This window comes from Cyprinodon variegatus, unplaced genomic scaffold, assembly GCF_000732505.1.
Source record: "Cyprinodon variegatus isolate N-32 unplaced genomic scaffold, C_variegatus-1.0 Scaffold199, whole genome shotgun sequence".
Classification (NCBI taxonomy): Eukaryota; Metazoa; Chordata; class Actinopteri; order Cyprinodontiformes; family Cyprinodontidae; genus Cyprinodon; species Cyprinodon variegatus.
In genome coordinates, this window is record NW_015150652.1 from 1010464 (window position 1) to 1020672 (window position 10209).

Genomic DNA, 10209 nt, shown 5'->3' on the forward strand with positions numbered 1-10209 from the left:
TCAGACCTCAACATCTCTGTGTATATATATATATATATACACATATGTATGTTACCATTATAACTTGAGGTGGATTCATGTGTGGAGTAATTAACTGTTTGACCATTTCATGTCATTTCAACAGTGATGGCTTTTTCCAGAGTTTTACAGTTTTTGACCTTTAATGTATTTCTTTTTTTTTCTCTCTCCCAATTTTCACCCAAAAAAATGGAGCTGCTTTGTTTTTCAAACAGTTTACAGAAACTGAATCGACCACATTCACTTTTCACAAATACTCAAGGCACAAAATTATCTTACCAAAATCTTGTTAAATAATACCACACTCCTTAACCTACTGAATACATTAATATTTTCTGGAAAAGGGTCCAAAAAGCTCATTTAAAAAAAATATAGAGATTTTAATCCAATTATTATATATGAAGTTGTGTCAAAATATATTTCTTAAAAATATTTGCACCAAAGCTTCCTTTGTGTGTTACACAGTTTCTGTGGTCTGTGAGTTTTTTAAATATAATTATTTGTAGCAACTTTAAAAAAAAATAAAATAAATTCAGCAATTTTGTTAGGAATTACATTAGGAAAAAATGAATTATAAGGGAAACAAACCTTTGAGATAAAAAGAAATGCATTTGTATTCCAGATTATGAAAGGTTTGTTAAAAAGAGTATGTTTGTACAGTAGTTTACCACTTTAGCTCTCAATGTATAAATGGAAAGCTGTCCCAGGGTTCAGCAGTCATTGAATTCATTTGTTTCAATAGCAATAAGGAAGGGATCTATGCTGTACAACTGACACCGACGGGTGGGCAGTAACAAGTTACATTTACTTCAGTTACTTTAAAAAAAAAGTACCTTTAGGAGTAGTTTTACAGCATTATACTTTCTATTTTACTTGAGTAAACATGATGAAATATCAATGCTCTTACTTGAGTATAATTTGAGGCTACTCCATCCATTGTTAGTAACGTCACTTAGAAATTGAGAAACATGCTTTATTATTTTTTATTCTTAAAGCTTATTGGTTAAATTATATTTCTCCCTTTGCTGAGTTTGCAACATTTAGTGGTTGATTGATAATGCAGTAAACAGTATATTGTAATTATCGACATACTGTAACTATTAAGTTTTGTAATTTTTATACCTTAAAGAATATAGAATCTGTTGTTAAGAGCAAGGGTAGTAAATAGATCAGTCACTCAGTACTTGAGGAGCCTTTTTACCTATTACTTGTTTTACTCTTACTTGAGTAATTTCTGTAAAGGCTACCTTTTACTTTTACTTGAGTAAAACTATGATGAAGTAGTGCTACTTAAGTAAGATTTTTGAGTACTCTACCCTCTCTGCTGATAACATGATTCCAAAATTTAACCAAATGTAGTAGTAGTTTTTCAACATTTTGTGGGTCAAAGGTGAAGAATAGGATGTGGAACTTCTATATCAAAAAGCACTTTATGAAATGTTCCTAATAAAATGAGCTAATAAAAGTGTTGTTTGTTGTGTCTTTCAATACAAAACAATAAATCAGACCTCAACATCTCTGTGTACTGAAAACATTTGTTGGGTTTGTCAGTTTTTCTCCATTTGCTAGGATCCTTTTTTTTTCTTTTCCCCTTTTCCCTTTTTTATTGTTTTACACTACTCACTAAAACTAAGACTAACCCTTTGGGTTTGTGAATTAACCTCCTATATCCCCAGTAAGAAAAATATATATAATCTGAAATGAAAACCAGACAAACTTAAGAAAATATGCCATGATATTATTAAGCAGCTGACCCCCCCCAAAAAACCCCCCCCCAAAAAAAAAAAAAAAAAAAAATTATAAAACATACATATCAATAAGACATATTTGCTGAGAAGTAAAATAATTTATCATTCCTTGCTTCACTTTCTAACTTTTATATACTTTGAATTAATTCCCATTAGTAAACATATTTAATTACTAAAAGTTTTATTGTCTTGCTGTACTTGGATGAAATCTAAGTACAGCCATAAAAATAAACCCTAATTTTTTCTTTTGCTATACAGTATATGTATTTTGGGTTTATATCTATATCTTAGTTTGAATGTTGGTGTATGAAGGTACATTTTAGTATATATTTATATCTTATGTGCAAGTGAACATAATGGGTGGTGGGGGGGCTAAAAGATCTTCAAAGTGACTTTCTATGTAGGATAACATGACAAAATTGATTAAACACAATAAAGATGATTCTAGTCATGTTTTTTATTCTTATTTAATAATGTTGTGATAGTGTTTTATATGAGCCACTAGGTGTCAGTCTTTTTCCATCTGTATAGCACTATCAGTTCACTTAGTGATAGTGCTCCTTATTGTCATAGAAAAATCCCTTTGTCTCATGTTGTCATGATCTCCATCATTCATATAATGTCCCTGAGTGTGGAAAAGTACTTGCGAAGTTATTCTCTTGTGTTTGGTATTTCAAGATACACAATGGAAGCATTTAAGTGGATGATGAATGCAGATAAGAAACCCACAAGCCTGTATGGCTGCTTGTTTTCTGCATTGGTTGGTTATTGCAGGAACACATTTTATATAACCTAAAAAGATGAATGATGTGGCCTGGCAGAAATGTAATTCCTTCACATTAGTCAGTACTAGATATGCTATATAAATTCCCATTTATGCCACACAAGATGCATCACTGCAGTATTTCTCCTCTTGGCTTTAAGTTGGACCTGTTAAGAGTTTTCTAATGCAGTTTTTTGAACGTAAAATTTTTACCAGTGTATAGCCTACTACTTATTTTAAAAGCCAAACAGCTGGATTTCACACTGGGAAACCCCCCAAAAAAACATTTATAAATAAAACATCCCTTTGAAATTGAGTGTAATTTCCTGTTGGATATTCAGGCTCTAGCTTCAGTTATGGCAAGCTTAATGATGCTTGATTGTCATTTGGAGATACTTGGTTTTCTATCCTCAGGTTTTGAGATTTGAGTCTACAGTGTGATCATAGGGGTTCATACACACTGAGCTTAAATGACGTTCAACAAGGGGATCTTCTAAGCACTGAACACGTGGATCTGACCTAACTCAGAGACAGAAGTGTTGGTGAGCCGCAATGATCCTGTCCATGGGTTGACCTATAGGGAAGACAGTCAGTGGGGTGGGGGGCTTGTGTGAATGCGGCATTCAAAGAGGTCGAGTGGGATTAAAGAGAGAATTGACAGAATATGGTTTTAGGAAGAGGCTGGGGGATGGAGGGTCGCTCTGGTTTCTGGTTTCTAAGCACAGCTGAATCAGCACTGCAATCATCTGCACCACACCACATCACTATTGGCCCTTTCTCTGATGTCGATCCAGAGGGCGGTTGGCAGACCCCTTCTCTTTATCTCAACTCTCTCTGTGAAACAATATTTGCACTTTTACAAAAAAACTGTAGTGAAGTTGGATATCGAGATGCTTTTAGATATAGGTCAATGATAAATTGAAAGAAATACCTAAAGCCATATACAAGGGATACAAGACAATCTTTGACTATTCTTTTAAGTTAAAACAGTTAAGGTGGATAGATGCGAGAAAAAAATATTTTTATTCCAATTTCATAGCAGATGAAAGTTGCTTTGTTAGAAAAAGATTTCAAGAGGAAAAATCTATCTGCTTTTGCTTGTTTTCACTTTTAGTTTAAATGCTGTTCCTTAACCAGCAAGGAGCACATCACAATGATGTGAGTTTACTACTAAATTCAATCCCAAAAAAGAAAATAAAGGGTTTTTTAGGCCTCTGAGGAAGTCTAGTGTTGAAGAAAAGGAAGTGCATTATGTAAAATAGTGCATAAGTCTATAATTTGTCATTACAATGAGCATCTGTAAGATATATTGTATTTAAATTTGAAGAGATGTTCTTAGATGAACAGTCGGTGACAGTCTCAGGATAGAGTATTTTATTTTTTCTGCAATGATGGTTCTGCTTGTAAAGATTGCCTGAAAAATACTGGTTTGATATTACTAGTTGAATTAATCAGATGATTAGTAAGACTGGTGTTCTTCTAAAGGTGTTTGCAGTCGATATACTGAAGGAGATCTTCATCATCACTGCAGACAGAAAGTGAGAATGTTAAAGACTTAAATTAAGATCCAAACTAGAAGCTAATTGAGGATTTTTGTATTTGTACCTTTGGAATACAAACAAGCTCTTTAAGAGGATTTTCGATCATTTTAGGTTTTTTTTTTTTAAGTGAGGACAGTTGAAATCCCAACAATGAAGCTTGTGTTTTGCGGATATTTCACATCTGGCTTTACCCGGTGTCCAATAACCTTTAAATAGAAGCTCAATAAATTATGAACTGATCTACAATCTTAAACGTTCTCCAGATTTCATAATTAGTTTTTACAGTGTATACAATTTGTATAATGTTGTCACTGTCTTCAACTGCTGGTGCATTAGTGTTTTTTTTTTCTTATTATAAAGTACCACATTGATTGTTTTTTTTTATAACAAAGGAAAGAAGACCTGTATTAAAATAAGGGATAAGAGATGAAAAAAAATATATCAAGGATCAGGTCAGTGTGCAGCAAGCTGAAGTGAAAACATCAGCCATTGATTATTAGAGCTGTCGTTAAAACATCAACACAATCACTGGTGGGTTTCTTAGCTTTGTGTGTTTTCTTTTCATTTTTTTTTTTTTACTTTTTTCACTTTCCACTGCAACTGATCATCCAACACCAAATTATTTGAATGGTTTCCCTCATTTGGCTATTCCAAGGATCAAAGGTGGGCTGGGAGAAGTTAAAAAGAATTACACCTCAACAGCGGTGTCAAAAGTACACACATTTGTTACTTAAGTAGAAGTATAGATACTGCAGTTTAAAAACACTCTGGTAAAAGTTGAAGTATCAACTTGACCTCTTTACTCAGCAAAAGTGAAAAAGTATATGCTCCAAAAACAACTTAAAGTATAAAGTAACCTTTAAAAAAAACCCAGCCAGATGCCACTATATGAATTAAAAGCTAATTTTTTTGACTATTTTGAAAAATTCTTTGAGATAGGGCCAAGGATGAGGGAGGTCTTGTTGGTCTCCATCTCCCGATACGCTCTCGCCTGTTTCCGACCTTTCAGACATTTCGACATCTTTTTCTGAATCCGACATTGTAGCATGGCATAGACAATTCATGTTTGCAGTTTGAAGAACACCTGCTTGCTTCTGATGATTTCCATTGGTGTCAGCACAAATTTGACGAATCGCTAACCAATAAGTGTTTGCGTTACATGACTCCAACCACCACCCAATTCCACTGGTTTTCACTAGATGTGAATGGCGCCAATGATCTGCATTGGATGGCACACGTTATGTGAAATAAATATTTATAAACATTAAACCAAAGCCAAGAGTAACGAGTAACATTTGTTTAAAAAATGTAAGGAATAGAAAGTACAGATACTTGTGTGAAAATGTAATGAGTAGAAGTCGGAAGTAGGAAAAATAAGTGATGGAGTAAAGTATAGGTTCCCTAAAAAGTGTACTTAAGTACAGTAACAAAGTATTTGTACTTCATTGCTTGACACCTCTGCAACTCAACAGAAAGAGATCTAGGTTGGTGAAAGGCTCAATATGGGGTTGGAATCAGGTGGAAAAAAATGCCACAACTGCAGCTGTGTGCCACATAGACAGTCCCAAAATAGACTCAAGGCCAGGGACAATAAACCACCGGTTGGAGGTCTGCCATCTTTTTTGTTCTCAGTATCCTTTGGGGTTTTTAACAGATAATGCAACTGTTTTTGTCTAGCCCACTATTTGATATCTTCTCTGATCACTATTCTCTCTGTGTAGTTTTCATGCCTATTTGAATGGTTCAGATTTATTGGAGACCTGCACTTTTTAACTGGATGGTTGTCAGTTTTTATTAACTAAACCTTCCTCACACTTCTTGTTTTCCCATAACCTTTAATGCATGGCTTTCTATATTCTATTCATATTAGTCAGAGAATCCTATTTGCCTGCCCTTTTCTTTTCCCATCTGGATCTCATGGCTTCATGTGGTTGCCACTCCTTCTACAGATGTCTTTTCCCTGTCTTTGCTGCCAATACAGTCTGTTTCCTTTATTCCCTTACCGGTACTTATAGCTCTCTACTTCACATGCTACTCATTTTCTTTCCTTGTCTCAGTCAAAGAAGATCAACTATCTTCTTGGAAAATTTCAGCTGTAGATTTTAAACCATTGATTCTGACATACATCCAAACCACAGGTCCTTATGGTCTCTTTACTTTTACGTCACTTGTCATTTCACCAAAAACGCTTCAACATCAAGGGGATTGGTTAAATGAATGGTCCAGTTTTTTGTAAAGAATTAGCTAGCTCTCTTTCTTTTTTCATTTAAAGAGTTTAAAGAGTTTGAATTAAATTGGTTAATCTTGCAGCCTGAAGCTAACAGCTAGTCCAGGATGGCCATAGACCAAAGCACAGCTAGTATCTTAAGGGCCATCTCTCTTTTTCTATCTGCAAATGTTGTTTCAATTGTCTTTAACTATTTTATGTTTGTATTATACGGTTATTGAAACAAAAGCAAATGATTATTTACAATATAGCATACCTCACTGTGCTATATTTCTTGCTTTCTCTATTGCTTTTAGATTAGGCAGTAATTCTGAATGGAATCATTGGCGTCTGTATAAATAATGCCTCAATATACATGCGACAATGGCTTAAATGTCCATAAAATCACGCTCACTTAAATGTCTTACAAACATTTTTTTGTTGTTTCCAAACAGTTAGCAGAGAAAGATTAACCTTATTTGTTCACAGCCTACAGTATATATAGGGTTGCAAACTATCCCTTAAAAAAATTAAGTGTCTCATATTAAATACCAAATTATTTGTCTAATGTCATCCAGGTTTGATAGAATTGTTTACAAAATCAACTCACACACCATAAAAGGCTATAAAAAAAGGAATTAATGATGTTGGGATGTTGGAAGACAATGCCTGACCAAGAAGTGTCCCTTATTTTGTTACCACAGAGTTGGCAACCCTTGAATATATTGCTAGTGGACACTAGATAGAAGTGGGGTGGTACCTCACCTTTAAAAAGTGCCTGTTAGCATTACTTACCAAGACATCTCAACAGACGTGTCTTGACTTCTTAAGACGTCTTGACATCCTGTGATGGCTTGGTTTGTACCTCCTGGACAGATCGAAAGTTCACACCTTTCTAAGAATAGGGATTTTTACATACATTATGATGCAAAGACCACTGGGTAATTTTGGAACACACAACTTCTGCTCAAACGTCCAATTGTTGGCACAGTCATGCAGGTTACAGTAATAACAGCTCCACCACCATGCAGCCCTAAATAATGCATTTATTTTCCTATATTGATAAGCTTTCTTTTGAGTCTTTTATAGTGTTTCTTTTTGATTGCCTTATTCGTGACCACGCCATCAACAGATATAGATGAATACCATTAGCTGTCATAAGAAAACGTTTAAGTAAGAATTTAGAACACAAAACATGCGAGGGGTCTAAAAAGTATATATAAAGTATGATATCCATCCATCAATCCATCTGTCTGTCCTTCCGCCGTCCTTCCATCCCTCTGTCCGTCGTACATTTACTTTAAAAAGAGATAATAATGCAGCATAATATAAACTAAAAAACAGCAATTTATATAGATTACTATCCTAACCATGTTAAGAGGATCTACTCTTGACGGTGGTGGTGTCACCATGCTGGGACTACAGTGTCTGACAGCAATGAATGTCATTTGTCCAGAGCAGCATTCCTGTCTTTAACAATGCTTCTGAGCCTTTTAAGACAGACAACCCCCCACATCTCTGGAATCATGGCAAAAGAAAGGTCACTGTGCCAATCAATAGTCTTGCCTGGTTCTGCCTCGGTGCACCAGATTAATCAGCCTGCTGCTCCCGACAGCTCTTTGATAATCACAGAGGAATGGATAGGAGGGAAGTGTTATGCAGATCATTATTTGTATGGGATTACAACTATTGCATTTTTCTTTTATTGTCTCCATATGCATTTTCCACTCACCTTTTAATTTCTAAATTGAGTACTCCAATCAGTTTCTTTTTTTTTTTTTTATTATGAAATTCTAATAGTCTCTTTGGGTTTATTAAAAGCGAAGTGTGTCTTAAACAAAATTATGCTGATTGCATTGGGTTTGGGCGTGCCGTTAAAGAAGCACACAAACTGCCTAAAAAGATGTGTGTCTGTGGTCAAATCAGAGCCTCTCCAGCTTAACTCTAACATTTCAGAAACCACAAGGCCAGTAAAACCATCTGTTTAACCGTGCCAGCAGTCAGTTGGCCAACTTGCTCGTGGAGAGCTGTGAGAGAACAGTAACATCTGTATTTATCTGATCTGGTCTAACCCAAACATTGCTCCTGTTCTCTGCTCTTACACAGCCTACTGTTGGCCACAATGGGTGTTTAAAATTTATTAAGATAGCTGGTCTTTAGCCTTCAGCTCTTCTGCATGGTTGGTTCTAGTGTTTCTAAATTTCATCATAGATTCTCTCAGTAGTTTAGACAGGCGAGGTTGCTGGCCAATCAAGACCACTATTTGTACATTAGGCAGTGTTTGCAGCGTCCAAGTGCTAAAAAAGTAGTATATGAAAAAAGCTTGTCAGCAAAGGGAGGCATGAAGTACAATTTCCTGAGAAGTAGATGTGCTGCCTTTATTTTTGATACAGTGCAGCAGACCCACAACAGCAGATCTAATGGGTAAAAAAAAAAAAAAAAAAATCAGATTTGGATCACTTTTGCCTATGTGAACATAGATCAAGGTATAGAGGTCAATCTTTTAATTCCAGGTGGATCACCTAATAAAGTGGTCCTCCCTATCTGCTCATCCTGTTAGCTACCCTTTTCTGTGCATGCAAACTTTCAGGCATATATCTTTGGTGAGCTACGGTTTCAGACATTCATTGAAACTCAAATTTCTCACCGTGGTTCTTTGAAAATGGTTTGAGTGTTGCAAGAGAAAAAGTGTCTACTAAGTGTATAAGAACAAAAGAAAGGGCTCAGAAGAGGCAGATATATCCCAGAATGCTGTGCACAGAGAGCTCTCCTCGAAAAGCATTATGAGATTTGTTGTCATAGCGGTCATACCCTGTCGCTACCTGACAGCAGTGACTAATACCAAAGATGGCACAGGGTCTGCGAAGGAATTACAAGACCAACGGGGAGCATCAAAGCAGCGATCATCTGTCCGAATGGTAAGTTAACCGAGTTCAATATGAAGTCCACTATATAGCTCTATATAGTAATTTAGGGATTTAGGGGTTAGGGAGTACTGTAAGTAAGTAAGCTTGTATGAGCTCTGAGAACAGCAACTTTTAAACGGAGCATGTATGAGGAGAAATGGGCTCCTGCATGCTCTGAAGTGGAGAGGGCGGGTCTTTTTGAAAAATTTGCGAAAATCCTCCATAATATCTTGAAGGAGCATGTAATGACCAAGTGACAACTAAACCATGGAAAAAAAAAATAGAAAACTTAGATAACTAACAGAAAATGAAAAAATGAGAAAGCTAACAGAAAACGATAAATATGAAAAACTAGAGCATTAAATAATTACAAAGAATGCTGAAAAATATAACTGAAAGAAACCCAGAGGAAGAGTTATACTAAGAAGTAATTCAAACATGATATAATTCTTAACAGCGAACAGAGAATAACATAAATCATAGCGGAACTGAAAGCCCAAAGAGAAAACTAGAACCTGACCAAAAATCCTAGAACAGCAGATCATTAAACTCTGCAAAAAAAAAAAAAAAAAAGTTAATGTTCTTTTACCCCACTTTTTTCCCTCCTCTCTTTTTCTTAAACTTTAATTGGTGAAGAGCCAACTTCTTCACAATTGACCTTTGTTGCTTCTCCTCCTTGTGGATTAAGTAACTGATTTTCTGTATCCAAAAAAATCAAGTTAAAAGTTTTCTTTATAATTTTTTAGAATGTTACATGACATAAAATTACATTTTTTTATATAATTTGGCATAACTATTAGTTGTTTCATTCAACTCTTTTTAAAATTTTTGGTTTTTATGAATGTAAGCTACAAATTATATACATTCAGATGTTGTGTTTATTTTATTTTGAGATGTACCCTTTGAAAATAATCACTAAACTGACTTGATTCTCAAAGAAATTTTAAAGTTTTTGTGGTGCACATTTAAATAATACCTGAATAAACTAATTTATCCAAAATTATTTTGGACAATAAGCAGAATTGTT